Here is a 13,509-nt window from a genome sequence, read left to right on the forward strand (position 1 = left end):
GAGGGGGCCAACTTTTACCAGCAAGGAGAGGCATTTCGGAGACCTACCCCATTGCAGAACGCTTGCGGACATGCGGCAGGTACATGTGGGCCCTGTGAGAAGTCCACGTTGTGCTTGCTACGGCAGCACATATACTAAAATTGGATCGATACAGAGAAGATTAGCATGGCCCCTGCGAAAGGATGACACGCAAATCCGTGAGGCGTTCCATATTTTGCACCATCACACCGGAAACGCAGCGTGTCTCTGCTTCAGAAGATCCTCAAGCAATAGTGTTAAAGGTGGCTGCCAGGAGAGCTAAACCTATGCCTGGTCAGACCACAAGAGGCCACAGACATTCACAAGACAATCACATTTCCATCAGCATGGTGGGCGGGGCTAGGAAGTCCTCAAGCCCTCCCCCACCACCTCTCTGCACCGCACCCTCTTCCTGCATCCTGTGGGATCAACAGGATCCTGCCAGATTGCTGCAAGGAAGTTATACTTACCTGGCAGGGGCGACACCATGATCACAAAGGTGGTTCACCCAAGGCGAGGCTCAGCCATTGCACTCCGGCTGAGCTGACCCTTGCGAATTCCCCAAATGTGGGAATCTCGACTGCATAATTTCTGGTAGTGGGGGACTGCGTTCGCGCTCTCCCCTGACAAAATCTCGTTCCAAAGACAGACCTGAATCAGTACTATAGCGCAAGCTGCGGTGTTGCTCAAAGAAGATTTACCAGGAGGGAATGCGATCAGGGAGAAAGCTCACATACTTATCAGGCTCCCAGGATCGGTGAGTCCCCAAGACTAACTTGGAGACACTCTCTGCAAGCATAGCTCCATGTGTGTCAGCTGTGGTTGAGGTTTGTTTGTTTTTGGGTTTTTTTAGTTGTGTGTTTTATTTTTCATTTTTTTTTCTTTTGTGTTTTTTTTATTTATGTCTTTTTACGGTTGCCTGGCACACCACTAGGCAGAGGGGGCCAACTTTTACCAGCAAGGAGAGGCATTTCGGAGACCTACCCCATTGCAGAACGCTTGCGGACATGCGGCAGGTACATGTGGGCCCTGTGAGAAGTCCACGTTGTGCTTGCTACGGCAGCACATATACTAAAATTGGATCGATACAGAGAAGATTAGCATGGCCCCTGCGAAAGGATGACACGCAAATCCGTGAGGCGTTCCATATTTTGCACCATCACACCGGAAACGCAGCGTGTCTCTGCTTCAGAAGATCCTCAAGCAATAGTGTTAAAGGTGGCTGCCAGGAGAGCTAAACCTATGCCTGGTCAGACCACAAGAGGCCACAGACATTCACAAGACAATCACATTTCCATCAGCATGGTGGGTGGGGCTAGGAAGTCCTCAAGCCCTCCCCCACCACCTCTCTGCACCGCACCCTCTTCCTGCATCCTGTGGGATCAACAGGATCCTGCCAGATTGCTGCAAGGAATTTATACTTACCTGGCAGGGGCGACACCATGATCACAAAGGTGGTTCACCCAAGGCGAGGCTCAGCCATTGCACTCCGGCTGAGCTGACCCTTGCGAATTCTCCAAATGTGGGAATCTCGACTGCATAATTTCTGGTAGTGGGGGACTGCGTTCGCGCTCTCCCCTGGCAAAATCTCGTTCCAAAGACAGACCTGAATCAGTACTATAGCGCAAGCTGCGGTGTTGCTCAAAGAAGATTTACCAGGAGGGAATGCGATCAGGGAGAAAGCTCACATACTTATCAGGCTCCCAGGATCGTTGAGTCCCCAAGACTAACTTGGAGACACTCTCTGCAAGCATAGCTCCATGTGTGTCAGCTGTGGTTGAGGTTTGTTTGTTTTTGGGTTTTTTTAGTTGTGTGTTTTATTTTTCATTTTTTTTTCTTTTGTGTTTTTTTTATTTATGTCTTTTTACGGTTGCCTGGCACACCACTAGGCAGAGGGGGCCAACTTTTACCAGCAAGGAGAGGCATTTCGGAGACCTACCCCATTGCAGAACGCTTGCGGACATGCGGCAGGTACATGTGGGCCCTGTGAGAAGTCCACGTTGTGCTTGCTACGGCAGCACATATACTAAAATTGGATCGATACAGAGAAGATTAGCATGGCCCCTGCGAAAGGATGACACGCAAATCCGTGAGGCGTTCCATATTTTGCACCATCACACCGGAAACGCAGCGTGTCTCTGCTTCAGAAGATCCTCAAGCAATAGTGTTAAAGGTGGCTGCCAGGAGAGCTAAACCTATGCCTGGTCAGACCACAAGAGGCCACAGACATTCACAAGACAATCACATTTCCATCAGCATGGTGGGTGGGGCTAGGAAGTCCTCAAGCCCTCCCCCACCACCTCTCTGCACCGCACCCTCTTCCTGCATCCTGTGGGATCAACAGGATCCTGCCAGATTGCTGCAAGGAACTTATACTTATCTGGCAGGGGCGACACCATGATCACAAAGGTGGTTCACCCAAGGCGAGGCTCAGCCATTACACTCCGGCTGAGCTGACCCTTGCGAAGTCCCCAAATGTGGGAATCTCGACTGCATAATTTCTGGTAGTGGGGGACTGCGTTCGCGCTCTCCCCTGACAAAATCTCCTTCCAAAGACAGACCTGAATCAGTACTATAGCGCAAGCTGCGGTGTTGCTCAAAGAAGATTTACCAGGAGGGAATGCGATCAGGGAGAAAGCTCACATACTTATCAGGCTCCCAGGATCGGTGAGTCCCCAAGACTAACTTGGAGACACTCTCTGCAAGCATAGCTCCATGTGTGTCAGCTGTGGTTGAGGTTTGTTTGTTTTTTGGGTTTTTTTAGTTGTGTGTTTTATTTTTCATTTTTTTTTCTTTTGTGTTTTTTTTATTTATGTCTTTTTACGGTTGCCTGGCACACCACTAGGCAGAGGGGGCCAACTTTTACCAGCAAGGAGAGGCATTTCGGAGACCTACCCCATTGCAGAACGCTTGCGGACATGCGGCAGGTACATGTGGGCCCTGTGAGAAGTCCACGTTGTGCTTGCTACGGCAGCACATATACTAAAATTGGATCGATACAGAGAAGATTAGCATGGCCCCTGCGAAAGGATGACACGCAAATCCGTGAGGCGTTCCATATTTTGCACCATCACACCGGAAACGCAGCGTGTCTCTGCTTCAGAAGATCCTCAAGCAATAGTGTTAAAGGTGGCTGCCAGGAGAGCTAAACCTATGCCTGGTCAGACCACAAGAGGCCACAGACATTCACAAGACAATCACATTTCCATCAGCATGGTGGGCGGGGCTAGGAAGTCCTCAAGCCCTCCCCCACCACCTCTCTGCACCACACCCTCTTCCTGCATCCTGTGGGATCAACAGGATCCTGCCAGATTGCTGCAAGGAAGTTATACTTACCTGGCAGGGGCGACACCATGATCACAAAGGTGGTTCACCCAAGGCGAGGCTCAGCCATTGCACTCCGGCTGAGCTGACCCTTGCGAATTCCCCAAATGTGGGAATCTCGACTGCATAATTTCTGGTAGTGGGGGACTGCGTTCGCGCTCTCCCCTGACAAGATCTCGTTCCAAAGACAGACCTGAATCAGTACTATAGCGCAAGCTGCGGTGTTGCTCAAAGAAGATTTACCAGGAGGGAATGCGATCAGGGAGAAAGCTCACATACTTATCAGGCTCCCAGGATCGGTGAGTCCCCAAGACTAACTTGGAGACACTCTCTGCAAGCATAGCTCCATGTGTGTCAGCTGTGGTTGAGGTTTGTTTGTTTTTGGGTTTTTTTAGTTGTGTGTTTTATTTTTCATTTTTTTTTCTTTTGTGTTTTTTTTATTTATGTCTTTTTACGGTTGCCTGGCACACCACTAGGCAGAGGGGGCCAACTTTTACCAGCAAGGAGAGGCATTTCGGAGACCTACCCCATTGCAGAACGCTTGCGGACATGCGGCAGGTACATGTGGGCCCTGTGAGAAGTCCACGTTGTGCTTGCTACGGCAGCACATATACTAAAATTGGATCGATACAGAGAAGATTAGCATGGCCCCTGCGAAAGGATGACACGCAAATCCGTGAGGCGTTCCATATTTTGCACCATCACACCGGAAACGCAGCGTGTCTCTGCTTCAGAAGATCCTCAAGCAATAGTGTTAAAGGTGGCTGCCAGGAGAGCTAAACCTATGCCTGGTCAGACCACAAGAGGCCACAGACATTCACAAGACAATCACATTTCCATCAGCATGGTGGGTGGGGCTAGGAAGTCCTCAAGCCCTCCCCCACCACCTCTCTGCACCGCACCCTCTTCCTGCATCCTGTGGGATCAACAGGATCCTGCCAGATTGCTGCAAGGAACTTATACTTACCTGGCAGGGGCGACACCATGATCACAAAGGTGGTTCACCCAAGGCGAGGCTCAGCCATTGCACTCCGGCTGAGCTGACCCTTGCGAATTCCCCAAATGTGGGAATCTCGACTGCATAATTTCTGGTAGTGGGGGACTGCGTTCGCGCTCTCCCCTGACAAAATCTCGTTCCAAAGACAGACCTGAATCAGTACTATAGCGCAAGCTGCGGTGTTGCTCAAAGAAGATTTACCAGGAGGGAATGCGATCAGGGAGAAAGCTCACATACTTATCAGGCTCCCAGGATCGGTGAGTCCCCAAGACTAACTTGGAGACACTCTCTGCAAGCATAGCTCCATGTGTGTCAGCTGTGGTTGAGGTTTGTTTGTTTTTGGGTTTTTTTAGTTGTGTGTTTTATTTTTCATTTTTTTTTCTTTTGTGTTTTTTTTATTTATGTCTTTTTACGGTTGCCTGGCACACCACTAGGCAGAGGGGGCCAACTTTTACCAGCAAGGAGAGGCATTTCGGAGACCTACCCCATTGCAGAACGCTTGCGGACATGCGGCAGGTACATGTGGGCCCTGTGAGAAGTCCACGTTGTGCTTGCTACGGCAGCACATATACTAAAATTGGATCGATACAGAGAAGATTAGCATGGCCCCTGCGAAAGGATGACACGCAAATCCGTGAGGCGTTCCATATTTTGCACCATCACACCGGAAACGCAGCGTGTCTCTGCTTCAGAAGATCCTCAAGCAATAGTGTTAAAGGTGGCTGCCAGGAGAGCTAAACCTATGCCTGGTCAGACCACAAGAGGCCACAGACATTCACAAGACAATCACATTTCCATCAGCATGGTGGGTGGGGCTAGGAAGTCCTCAAGCCCTCCCCCACCACCTCTCTGCACCGCACCCTCTTCCTGCATCCTGTGGGATCAACAGGATCCTGCCAGATTGCTGCAAGGAATTTATACTTACCTGGCAGGGGCGACACCATGATCACAAAGGTGGTTCACCCAAGGCGAGGCTCAGCCATTGCACTCCGGCTGAGCTGACCCTTGCGAATTCTCCAAATGTGGGAATCTCGACTGCATAATTTCTGGTAGTGGGGGACTGCGTTCGCGCTCTCCCCTGGCAAAATCTCGTTCCAAAGACAGACCTGAATCAGTACTATAGCGCAAGCTGCGGTGTTGCTCAAAGAAGATTTACCAGGAGGGAATGCGATCAGGGAGAAAGCTCACATACTTATCAGGCTCCCAGGATCGTTGAGTCCCCAAGACTAACTTGGAGACACTCTCTGCAAGCATAGCTCCATGTGTGTCAGCTGTGGTTGAGGTTTGTTTGTTTTTGGGTTTTTTTAGTTGTGTGTTTTATTTTTCATTTTTTTTTCTTTTGTGTTTTTTTTATTTATGTCTTTTTACGGTTGCCTGGCACACCACTAGGCAGAGGGGGCCAACTTTTACCAGCAAGGAGAGGCATTTCGGAGACCTACCCCATTGCAGAACGCTTGCGGACATGCGGCAGGTACATGTGGGCCCTGTGAGAAGTCCACGTTGTGCTTGCTACGGCAGCACATATACTAAAATTGGATCGATACAGAGAAGATTAGCATGGCCCCTGCGAAAGGATGACACGCAAATCCGTGAGGCGTTCCATATTTTGCACCATCACACCGGAAACGCAGCGTGTCTCTGCTTCAGAAGATCCTCAAGCAATAGTGTTAAAGGTGGCTGCCAGGAGAGCTAAACCTATGCCTGGTCAGACCACAAGAGGCCACAGACATTCACAAGACAATCACATTTCCATCAGCATGGTGGGTGGGGCTAGGAAGTCCTCAAGCCCTCCCCCACCACCTCTCTGCACCGCACCCTCTTCCTGCATCCTGTGGGATCAACAGGATCCTGCCAGATTGCTGCAAGGAACTTATACTTATCTGGCAGGGGCGACACCATGATCACAAAGGTGGTTCACCCAAGGCGAGGCTCAGCCATTACACTCCGGCTGAGCTGACCCTTGCGAAGTCCCCAAATGTGGGAATCTCGACTGCATAATTTCTGGTAGTGGGGGACTGCGTTCGCGCTCTCCCCTGACAAAATCTCCTTCCAAAGACAGACCTGAATCAGTACTATAGCGCAAGCTGCGGTGTTGCTCAAAGAAGATTTACCAGGAGGGAATGCGATCAGGGAGAAAGCTCACATACTTATCAGGCTCCCAGGATCGGTGAGTCCCCAAGACTAACTTGGAGACACTCTCTGCAAGCATAGCTCCATGTGTGTCAGCTGTGGTTGAGGTTTGTTTGTTTTTTGGGTTTTTTTAGTTGTGTGTTTTATTTTTCATTTTTTTTTCTTTTGTGTTTTTTTTATTTATGTCTTTTTACGGTTGCCTGGCACACCACTAGGCAGAGGGGGCCAACTTTTACCAGCAAGGAGAGGCATTTCGGAGACCTACCCCATTGCAGAACGCTTGCGGACATGCGGCAGGTACATGTGGGCCCTGTGAGAAGTCCACGTTGTGCTTGCTACGGCAGCACATATACTAAAATTGGATCGATACAGAGAAGATTAGCATGGCCCCTGCGAAAGGATGACACGCAAATCCGTGAGGCGTTCCATATTTTGCACCATCACACCGGAAACGCAGCGTGTCTCTGCTTCAGAAGATCCTCAAGCAATAGTGTTAAAGGTGGCTGCCAGGAGAGCTAAACCTATGCCTGGTCAGACCACAAGAGGCCACAGACATTCACAAGACAATCACATTTCCATCAGCATGGTGGGCGGGGCTAGGAAGTCCTCAAGCCCTCCCCCACCACCTCTCTGCACCACACCCTCTTCCTGCATCCTGTGGGATCAACAGGATCCTGCCAGATTGCTGCAAGGAAGTTATACTTACCTGGCAGGGGCGACACCATGATCACAAAGGTGGTTCACCCAAGGCGAGGCTCAGCCATTGCACTCCGGCTGAGCTGACCCTTGCGAATTCCCCAAATGTGGGAATCTCGACTGCATAATTTCTGGTAGTGGGGGACTGCGTTCGCGCTCTCCCCTGACAAGATCTCGTTCCAAAGACAGACCTGAATCAGTACTATAGCGCAAGCTGCGGTGTTGCTCAAAGAAGATTTACCAGGAGGGAATGCGATCAGGGAGAAAGCTCACATACTTATCAGGCTCCCAGGATCGGTGAGTCCCCAAGACTAACTTGGAGACACTCTCTGCAAGCATAGCTCCATGTGTGTCAGCTGTGGTTGAGGTTTGTTTGTTTTTGGGTTTTTTTAGTTGTGTGTTTTATTTTTCATTTTTTTTTCTTTTGTGTTTTTTTTATTTATGTCTTTTTACGGTTGCCTGGCACACCACTAGGCAGAGGGGGCCAACTTTTACCAGCAAGGAGAGGCATTTCGGAGACCTACCCCATTGCAGAACGCTTGCGGACATGCGGCAGGTACATGTGGGCCCTGTGAGAAGTCCACGTTGTGCTTGCTACGGCAGCACATATACTAAAATTGGATCGATACAGAGAAGATTAGCATGGCCCCTGCGAAAGGATGACACGCAAATCCGTGAGGCGTTCCATATTTTGCACCATCACACCGGAAACGCAGCGTGTCTCTGCTTCAGAAGATCCTCAAGCAATAGTGTTAAAGGTGGCTGCCAGGAGAGCTAAACCTATGCCTGGTCAGACCACAAGAGGCCACAGACATTCACAAGACAATCACATTTCCATCAGCATGGTGGGTGGGGCTAGGAAGTCCTCAAGCCCTCCCCCACCACCTCTCTGCACCGCACCCTCTTCCTGCATCCTGTGGGATCAACAGGATCCTGCCAGATTGCTGCAAGGAACTTATACTTACCTGGCAGGGGCGACACCATGATCACAAAGGTGGTTCACCCAAGGCGAGGCTCAGCCATTGCACTCCGGCTGAGCTGACCCTTGCGAATTCCCCAAATGTGGGAATCTCGACTGCATAATTTCTGGTAGTGGGGGACTGCGTTCGCGCTCTCCCCTGACAAAATCTCGTTCCAAAGACAGACCTGAATCAGTACTATAGCGCAAGCTGCGGTGTTGCTCAAAGAAGATTTACCAGGAGGGAATGCGATCAGGGAGAAAGCTCACATACTTATCAGGCTCCCAGGATCGGTGAGTCCCCAAGACTAACTTGGAGACACTCTCTGCAAGCATAGCTCCATGTGTGTCAGCTGTGGTTGAGGTTTGTTTGTTTTTGGGTTTTTTTAGTTGTGTGTTTTATTTTTCATTTTTTTTTCTTTTGTGTTTTTTTTATTTATGTCTTTTTACGGTTGCCTGGCACACCACTAGGCAGAGGGGGCCAACTTTTACCAGCAAGGAGAGGCATTTCGGAGACCTACCCCATTGCAGAACGCTTGCGGACATGCGGCAGGTACATGTGGGCCCTGTGAGAAGTCCACGTTGTGCTTGCTACGGCAGCACATATACTAAAATTGGATCGATACAGAGAAGATTAGCATGGCCCCTGCGAAAGGATGACACGCAAATCCGTGAGGCGTTCCATATTTTGCACCATCACACCGGAAACGCAGCGTGTCTCTGCTTCAGAAGATCCTCAAGCAATAGTGTTAAAGGTGGCTGCCAGGAGAGCTAAACCTATGCCTGGTCAGACCACAAGAGGCCACAGACATTCACAAGACAATCACATTTCCATCAGCATGGTGGGTGGGGCTAGGAAGTCCTCAAGCCCTCCCCCACCACCTCTCTGCACCGCACCCTCTTCCTGCATCCTGTGGGATCAACAGGATCCTGCCAGATTGCTGCAAGGAATTTATACTTACCTGGCAGGGGCGACACCATGATCACAAAGGTGGTTCACCCAAGGCGAGGCTCAGCCATTGCACTCCGGCTGAGCTGACCCTTGCGAATTCTCCAAATGTGGGAATCTCGACTGCATAATTTCTGGTAGTGGGGGACTGCGTTCGCGCTCTCCCCTGACAAAATCTCCTTCCAAAGACAGACCTGAATCAGTACTATAGCGCAAGCTGCGGTGTTGCTCAAAGAAGATTTACCAGGAGGGAATGCGATCAGGGAGAAAGCTCACATACTTATCAGGCTCCCAGGATCGGTGAGTCCCCAAGACTAACTTGGAGACACTCTCTGCAAGCATAGCTCCATGTGTGTCAGCTGTGGTTGAGGTTTGTTTGTTTTTTGGGTTTTTTTAGTTGTGTGTTTTATTTTTCATTTTTTTTTCTTTTGTGTTTTTTTTATTTATGTCTTTTTACGGTTGCCTGGCACACCACTAGGCAGAGGGGGCCAACTTTTACCAGCAAGGAGAGGCATTTCGGAGACCTACCCCATTGCAGAACGCTTGCGGACATGCGGCAGGTACATGTGGGCCCTGTGAGAAGTCCACGTTGTGCTTGCTACGGCAGCACATATACTAAAATTGGATCGATACAGAGAAGATTAGCATGGCCCCTGCGAAAGGATGACACGCAAATCCGTGAGGCGTTCCATATTTTGCACCATCACACCGGAAACGCAGCGTGTCTCTGCTTCAGAAGATCCTCAAGCAATAGTGTTAAAGGTGGCTGCCAGGAGAGCTAAACCTATGCCTGGTCAGACCACAAGAGGCCACAGACATTCACAAGACAATCACATTTCCATCAGCATGGTGGGCGGGGCTAGGAAGTCCTCAAGCCCTCCCCCACCACCTCTCTGCACCACACCCTCTTCCTGCATCCTGTGGGATCAACAGGATCCTGCCAGATTGCTGCAAGGAAGTTATACTTACCTGGCAGGGGCGACACCATGATCACAAAGGTGGTTCACCCAAGGCGAGGCTCAGCCATTGCACTCCGGCTGAGCTGACCCTTGCGAATTCCCCAAATGTGGGAATCTCGACTGCATAATTTCTGGTAGTGGGGGACTGCGTTCGCGCTCTCCCCTGACAAGATCTCGTTCCAAAGACAGACCTGAATCAGTACTATAGCGCAAGCTGCGGTGTTGCTCAAAGAAGATTTACCAGGAGGGAATGCGATCAGGGAGAAAGCTCACATACTTATCAGGCTCCCAGGATCGGTGAGTCCCCAAGACTAACTTGGAGACACTCTCTGCAAGCATAGCTCCATGTGTGTCAGCTGTGGTTGAGGTTTGTTTGTTTTTGGGTTTTTTTAGTTGTGTGTTTTATTTTTCATTTTTTTTTCTTTTGTGTTTTTTTTATTTATGTCTTTTTACGGTTGCCTGGCACACCACTAGGCAGAGGGGGCCAACTTTTACCAGCAAGGAGAGGCATTTCGGAGACCTACCCCATTGCAGAACGCTTGCGGACATGCGGCAGGTACATGTGGGCCCTGTGAGAAGTCCACGTTGTGCTTGCTACGGCAGCACATATACTAAAATTGGATCGATACAGAGAAGATTAGCATGGCCCCTGCGAAAGGATGACACGCAAATCCGTGAGGCGTTCCATATTTTGCACCATCACACCGGAAACGCAGCGTGTCTCTGCTTCAGAAGATCCTCAAGCAATAGTGTTAAAGGTGGCTGCCAGGAGAGCTAAACCTATGCCTGGTCAGACCACAAGAGGCCACAGACATTCACAAGACAATCACATTTCCATCAGCATGGTGGGCGGGGCTAGGAAGTCCTCAAGCCCTCCCCCACCACCTCTCTGCACCACACCCTCTTCCTGCATCCTGTGGGATCAACAGGATCCTGCCAGATTGCTGCAAGGAAGTTATACTTACCTGCCAGGGGCGACACCATGATCACAAAGGTGGTTCACCCAAGGCGAGGCTCAGCCATTGCACTCCGGCTGAGCTGACCCTTGCGAATTCCCCAAATGTGGGAATCTCGACTGCATAATTTCTGGTAGTGGGGGACTGCGTTCGCGCTCTCCCCTGACAAAATCTCGTTCCAAAGACAGACCTGAATCAGTACTATAGCGCAAGCTGCGGTGTTGCTCAAAGAAGATTTACCAGGAGGGAATGCGATCAGGGAGAAAGCTCACATACTTATCAGGCTCCCAGGATCGGTGAGTCCCCAAGACTAACTTGGAGACACTCTCTGCAAGCATAGCTCCATGTGTGTCAGCTGTGGTTGAGGTTTGTTTGTTTTTGGTTTTTTTTAGTTGTGTGTTTTATTTTTCATTTTTTTTTCTTTTGTGTTTTTTTTATTTATGTCTTTTTACGGTTGCCTGGCACACCACTAGGCAGAGGGGGCCAACTTTTACCAGCAAGGAGAGGCATTTCGGAGACCTACCCCATTGCAGAACGCTTGCGGACATGCGGCAGGTACATGTGGGCCCTGTGAGAAGTCCACGTTGTGCTTGCTACGGCAGCACATATACTAAAATTGGATCGATACAGAGAAGATTAGCATGGCCCCTGCGAAAGGATGACACGCAAATCCGTGAGGCGTTCCATATTTTGCACCATCACACCGGAAACGCAGCGTGTCTCTGCTTCAGAAGATCCTCAAGCAATAGTGTTAAAGGTGGCTGCCAGGAGAGCTAAACCTATGCCTGGTCAGACCACAAGAGGCCACAGACATTCACAAGACAATCATATCTTATTAAAACTTAAAACTTTAGTTTCACTTATTATGGTAAAGTATAAGTATTTAAAGAGCTCTAGCAAAGCAACAGCTATGCTAGGTTATCCAGCTAGCAAGGTAGATCTGGGCCGATTCTGGCTCAGGCTCGGCACTGTCGGCTGGCTGCCGTCTCGGCGTGAATGCGGCACCCTGTATCTGGCCCAAGTCCGGCTGCATGTTGGCACTCTCGGCTAGCTGAGGCTCGGCGTGAATGCGGAACGCTGCATCTGGCCCAGTTTGCGGCAGCACGTTGGCACTGTCGGCTGGCGAGGCGATTGCCATTGCAGTTAGCACACTGATCAGAGCATTTTATTAAATACTGCGTTTTAATCGTATGTGGCCCACATCTAAAAATAAAAGAAAATACTGGTAACTGTCTGGATAACGATGTAATAAACTTTAAGTAAAATAATCATTATTTTAACTTGTTAAATGCCATACAGTTATAGGTAAGCTCTGTTAATATTGTAATATTTTAGAATATTGATGTAATGACTGGGACACGAACGACAGAAATGATTATGATAAATAGGGTTAATAAGGAGACGGTGTTGTACGGAAGGGAGGAAATTGTTAAGTTTTTGGAGACGACAGCTTTAAAATGAATGAACTCTGAATGAGAAAACGGAAGGTGGTAGAAGCGAACCGCTGTAAAAACACAGAAGAAGAAGACGATGAAGATTCGCGCTCTATTATGTGACCGCGGCGCTCAAAGAAGATTTACCAGGAGGGAATGCGATCAGGGAGAAAGCTCACATACTTATCAGGCTCCCAGGATTGGTGAGTCCCCAAGACTAACTTGGAGACACTCTCTGCAAGCATAGCTCCATGTGTGTCAGCTGTGGTTGAGGTTTATTTGTTTTTGGGTTTTTTTAGTTGTGTGTTTTATTTTTCATTTTTTTTTCTTTTGTGTTTTTTTTATTTATGTCTTTTTACGGTTGCCTGGCACACCACTAGGCAGAGGGGGCCAACTTTTACCAGCAAGGAGAGGCATTTCGGAGACCTACCCCATTGCAGAACGCTTGCGGACATGCGGCAGGTACATGTGGGCCCTGTGAGAAGTCCACGTTGTGCTTGCTACGGCAGCACATATACTAAAATTGGATCGATACAGAGAAGATTAGCATGGCCCCTGCGAAAGGATGACACGCAAATCCGTGAGGCGTTCCATATTTTGCACCATCACACCGGAAACGCAGCGTGTCTCTGCTTCAGAAGATCCTCAAGCAATAGTGTTAAAGGTGGCTGCCAGGAGAGCTAAACCTATGCCTGGTCAGACCACAAGAGGCCACAGACATTCACAAGACAATCATATCTTATTAAAACTTAAAACTTTAGTTTCACTTATTATGGTAAAGTATAAGTATTTAAAGAGCTCTAGCAAAGCAACAGCTATGCTAGGTTATCCAGCTAGCAAGGTAGATCTGGGCCGATTCTGGCTCAGGCTCGGCACTGTCGGCTGGCTGCCGTCTCGGCGTGAATGCGGCACCCTGTATCTGGCCCAAGTCCGGCTGCATGTTGGCACTCTCGGCTAGCTGAGGCTCGGCGTGAATGCGGAACGCTGCATCTGGCCCAGTTTGCGGCAGCACGTTGGCACTGTCGGCTGGCGAGGCGATTGCCATTGCAGTTAGCACACTGATCAGAGCATTTTATTAAATACTGCGTT

General features: G+C 49.5%; 26 non-coding genes across 26 annotated transcripts; all 26 read left to right on the top strand.

Annotated features, from left to right (window-relative positions):
* Positions 1–110: 110 nt before the first annotated feature.
* Positions 111–217, top strand: LOC136688967 (U6 spliceosomal RNA). Its single transcript, XR_010801649.1, has one exon. It is a non-coding gene; the product is annotated as a U6 spliceosomal RNA (small nuclear RNA).
* A 263-nt stretch (positions 218–480) lies between these two features.
* On the top strand, positions 481–644 carry LOC136687923 (U1 spliceosomal RNA). Its single transcript, XR_010800641.1, has one exon. It is a non-coding gene; the product is annotated as a U1 spliceosomal RNA (small nuclear RNA).
* A 421-nt stretch (positions 645–1,065) lies between these two features.
* Positions 1,066–1,172, top strand: LOC136688968 (U6 spliceosomal RNA). The gene has a single exon (XR_010801650.1). It is a non-coding gene; the product is annotated as a U6 spliceosomal RNA (small nuclear RNA).
* A 263-nt stretch (positions 1,173–1,435) lies between these two features.
* LOC136687957 (U1 spliceosomal RNA) lies at positions 1,436–1,599 on the top strand. The gene has a single exon (XR_010800673.1). It is a non-coding gene; the product is annotated as a U1 spliceosomal RNA (small nuclear RNA).
* Positions 1,600–2,020: 421 nt separating this feature from the next.
* Positions 2,021–2,127, top strand: LOC136688969 (U6 spliceosomal RNA). The gene has a single exon (XR_010801651.1). It is a non-coding gene; the product is annotated as a U6 spliceosomal RNA (small nuclear RNA).
* Positions 2,128–2,390: 263 nt separating this feature from the next.
* Positions 2,391–2,554, top strand: LOC136688008 (U1 spliceosomal RNA). The gene has a single exon (XR_010800722.1). It is a non-coding gene; the product is annotated as a U1 spliceosomal RNA (small nuclear RNA).
* Positions 2,555–2,976: 422 nt separating this feature from the next.
* Positions 2,977–3,083, top strand: LOC136688970 (U6 spliceosomal RNA). The gene has a single exon (XR_010801652.1). It is a non-coding gene; the product is annotated as a U6 spliceosomal RNA (small nuclear RNA).
* Positions 3,084–3,346: 263 nt separating this feature from the next.
* On the top strand, positions 3,347–3,510 carry LOC136687924 (U1 spliceosomal RNA). Its single transcript, XR_010800642.1, has one exon. It is a non-coding gene; the product is annotated as a U1 spliceosomal RNA (small nuclear RNA).
* A 421-nt stretch (positions 3,511–3,931) lies between these two features.
* On the top strand, positions 3,932–4,038 carry LOC136688971 (U6 spliceosomal RNA). Its single transcript, XR_010801653.1, has one exon. It is a non-coding gene; the product is annotated as a U6 spliceosomal RNA (small nuclear RNA).
* A 263-nt stretch (positions 4,039–4,301) lies between these two features.
* LOC136687925 (U1 spliceosomal RNA) lies at positions 4,302–4,465 on the top strand. Its single transcript, XR_010800643.1, has one exon. It is a non-coding gene; the product is annotated as a U1 spliceosomal RNA (small nuclear RNA).
* A 421-nt stretch (positions 4,466–4,886) lies between these two features.
* On the top strand, positions 4,887–4,993 carry LOC136688972 (U6 spliceosomal RNA). The gene has a single exon (XR_010801654.1). It is a non-coding gene; the product is annotated as a U6 spliceosomal RNA (small nuclear RNA).
* A 263-nt stretch (positions 4,994–5,256) lies between these two features.
* Positions 5,257–5,420, top strand: LOC136687958 (U1 spliceosomal RNA). Its single transcript, XR_010800674.1, has one exon. It is a non-coding gene; the product is annotated as a U1 spliceosomal RNA (small nuclear RNA).
* Positions 5,421–5,841: 421 nt separating this feature from the next.
* LOC136688973 (U6 spliceosomal RNA) lies at positions 5,842–5,948 on the top strand. Its single transcript, XR_010801655.1, has one exon. It is a non-coding gene; the product is annotated as a U6 spliceosomal RNA (small nuclear RNA).
* Positions 5,949–6,211: 263 nt separating this feature from the next.
* Positions 6,212–6,375, top strand: LOC136688009 (U1 spliceosomal RNA). The gene has a single exon (XR_010800723.1). It is a non-coding gene; the product is annotated as a U1 spliceosomal RNA (small nuclear RNA).
* A 422-nt stretch (positions 6,376–6,797) lies between these two features.
* Positions 6,798–6,904, top strand: LOC136688974 (U6 spliceosomal RNA). Its single transcript, XR_010801656.1, has one exon. It is a non-coding gene; the product is annotated as a U6 spliceosomal RNA (small nuclear RNA).
* Positions 6,905–7,167: 263 nt separating this feature from the next.
* Positions 7,168–7,331, top strand: LOC136687926 (U1 spliceosomal RNA). Its single transcript, XR_010800644.1, has one exon. It is a non-coding gene; the product is annotated as a U1 spliceosomal RNA (small nuclear RNA).
* Positions 7,332–7,752: 421 nt separating this feature from the next.
* Positions 7,753–7,859, top strand: LOC136688975 (U6 spliceosomal RNA). Its single transcript, XR_010801657.1, has one exon. It is a non-coding gene; the product is annotated as a U6 spliceosomal RNA (small nuclear RNA).
* Positions 7,860–8,122: 263 nt separating this feature from the next.
* LOC136687927 (U1 spliceosomal RNA) lies at positions 8,123–8,286 on the top strand. The gene has a single exon (XR_010800645.1). It is a non-coding gene; the product is annotated as a U1 spliceosomal RNA (small nuclear RNA).
* Positions 8,287–8,707: 421 nt separating this feature from the next.
* Positions 8,708–8,814, top strand: LOC136688976 (U6 spliceosomal RNA). The gene has a single exon (XR_010801658.1). It is a non-coding gene; the product is annotated as a U6 spliceosomal RNA (small nuclear RNA).
* Positions 8,815–9,077: 263 nt separating this feature from the next.
* On the top strand, positions 9,078–9,241 carry LOC136687959 (U1 spliceosomal RNA). The gene has a single exon (XR_010800675.1). It is a non-coding gene; the product is annotated as a U1 spliceosomal RNA (small nuclear RNA).
* Positions 9,242–9,663: 422 nt separating this feature from the next.
* On the top strand, positions 9,664–9,770 carry LOC136688977 (U6 spliceosomal RNA). The gene has a single exon (XR_010801659.1). It is a non-coding gene; the product is annotated as a U6 spliceosomal RNA (small nuclear RNA).
* A 263-nt stretch (positions 9,771–10,033) lies between these two features.
* On the top strand, positions 10,034–10,197 carry LOC136687928 (U1 spliceosomal RNA). The gene has a single exon (XR_010800646.1). It is a non-coding gene; the product is annotated as a U1 spliceosomal RNA (small nuclear RNA).
* Positions 10,198–10,618: 421 nt separating this feature from the next.
* Positions 10,619–10,725, top strand: LOC136688978 (U6 spliceosomal RNA). Its single transcript, XR_010801660.1, has one exon. It is a non-coding gene; the product is annotated as a U6 spliceosomal RNA (small nuclear RNA).
* Positions 10,726–10,988: 263 nt separating this feature from the next.
* Positions 10,989–11,152, top strand: LOC136687992 (U1 spliceosomal RNA). The gene has a single exon (XR_010800707.1). It is a non-coding gene; the product is annotated as a U1 spliceosomal RNA (small nuclear RNA).
* A 421-nt stretch (positions 11,153–11,573) lies between these two features.
* On the top strand, positions 11,574–11,680 carry LOC136688981 (U6 spliceosomal RNA). Its single transcript, XR_010801661.1, has one exon. It is a non-coding gene; the product is annotated as a U6 spliceosomal RNA (small nuclear RNA).
* A 1,233-nt stretch (positions 11,681–12,913) lies between these two features.
* LOC136688982 (U6 spliceosomal RNA) lies at positions 12,914–13,020 on the top strand. The gene has a single exon (XR_010801662.1). It is a non-coding gene; the product is annotated as a U6 spliceosomal RNA (small nuclear RNA).
* The last annotated feature ends 489 nt before the right edge of the window (positions 13,021–13,509 follow it).

The sequence above is a fragment of the Hoplias malabaricus genome, chromosome 2 (assembly GCF_029633855.1).
Source record: "Hoplias malabaricus isolate fHopMal1 chromosome 2, fHopMal1.hap1, whole genome shotgun sequence".
Lineage (NCBI taxonomy): Eukaryota > Metazoa > Chordata > Actinopteri > Characiformes > Erythrinidae > Hoplias > Hoplias malabaricus.